Source organism: Meleagris gallopavo, chromosome 24 (genome assembly GCF_000146605.3).
Source record: "Meleagris gallopavo isolate NT-WF06-2002-E0010 breed Aviagen turkey brand Nicholas breeding stock chromosome 24, Turkey_5.1, whole genome shotgun sequence".
Taxonomy (NCBI): Eukaryota; Metazoa; Chordata; class Aves; order Galliformes; family Phasianidae; genus Meleagris; species Meleagris gallopavo.
In genome coordinates this window covers 1,296,971-1,298,166 of record NC_015034.2, presented here as the reverse complement: position 1 = coordinate 1,298,166, position 1,196 = coordinate 1,296,971, and the positions used below count along the sequence as shown (strand labels likewise).

Here is a 1,196-nt window from a genome sequence, read left to right as displayed (position 1 = left end):
TTGGTTGGTTTTTCTCCCTTCTTTCCTCCGGCGATTGCGTGTTGGGTCCTTTTCCGCGTGAGCCGATTGCTGGTTGACTTGTAAGGGTGTTTGCTGCATACAGTGTAAGCATTGTGACTGCAAATAAACTTCAATGGTTTCTACTGAGCCGCCTCCGGTGCTCTGGGGGGGGGGTTGGGGTGGGGGGGTCACAGACAGAACGACTCCGGGTGCAGCTCTAACAAGGTTTATTTGCTGTCCCCCCGCTGCTGCCGGGTGCTGTTGTAGATGATGCTGTTGTAGCCCTCCCTGTTGCGAGCGATCTCAATGGCAAAGAACTGAATCCTGGTGGCTGGGAGAGGGGAGGGGAGCGTCAGTGGGGGGCAGCGGGACCCACAGCTCAGGGGTAAAGGGGAGGGGGGACACGGGTGCCCAACTGAGCCCATGGATAAAGGATGGGGGACAGTGACACCCAACTGATCGCGTGGGTAAAGGATGGGAGGCAAGCAGGGATGATGATGGGGGATGCTGGAACCCAAGTGGGACTGTGGATAAAGGATGGGGGGCACTGGTAGCCAACTGGGCCTATGGGTAGTGATGGGGGATGCTGGAACCCAACTGGGACTGTGGATAAAGGATGGGGGATGCTGGAACCCAACTGGTGCCATAGATAAAGGATGGGGGACAATGACACCCAACCGATCCCGTGGATAAAGGATGGGAGGCACCCATGGATAATGGTGGGGAACAGTGGGACCCAACTGGGCCCATGGATTACGATGGGGGATGCTGGTTCCCAACTGCCCCACAGATCAAGTGTGGGAGTTACTGGGACCCAACTGGGCTCATGGATTACGATGGAGGATGCTGGTACCCAACTGCCCCACGGATCAAGTGTGGGGGTTACTGGGACCCAACTGGGCTCATGGATTACGATGGGGGATGCTGGTACCCAACTGCCCCACGGATCAAGGATGAGAAATATTGGTACCCAACTGCCCCACGGATAAAGATGGGGGATCCGGGTACCCAACTGGGCCCATGGATAAAGGGGGGGGATGATGGTACCCAACAGCCCCGTGGATGGGAGGAGGCACAGGCGGTGTTCTCAGTACCGAAGATGGTGTTCTCAGGGCTGTACCCCCCCGGCAGTCCAGGCGCAGCAGGGTGCCGTAGTTGAAGTCCTCCACCACCCCCTCGAATTGCAGACAGAACGG

General features: G+C 57.8%; 1 long non-coding RNA gene across 1 annotated transcript; it reads right to left on the bottom strand.

Annotated features, from left to right (window-relative positions):
• On the bottom strand, nt 1-1,196 carry LOC116217423. Its single transcript, XR_004161945.1, has 2 exons — nt 1,095-1,196; nt 1-331 (listed from the first exon to the last, which is right to left on the bottom strand). It is a non-coding gene; the product is annotated as an uncharacterized LOC116217423 (long non-coding RNA).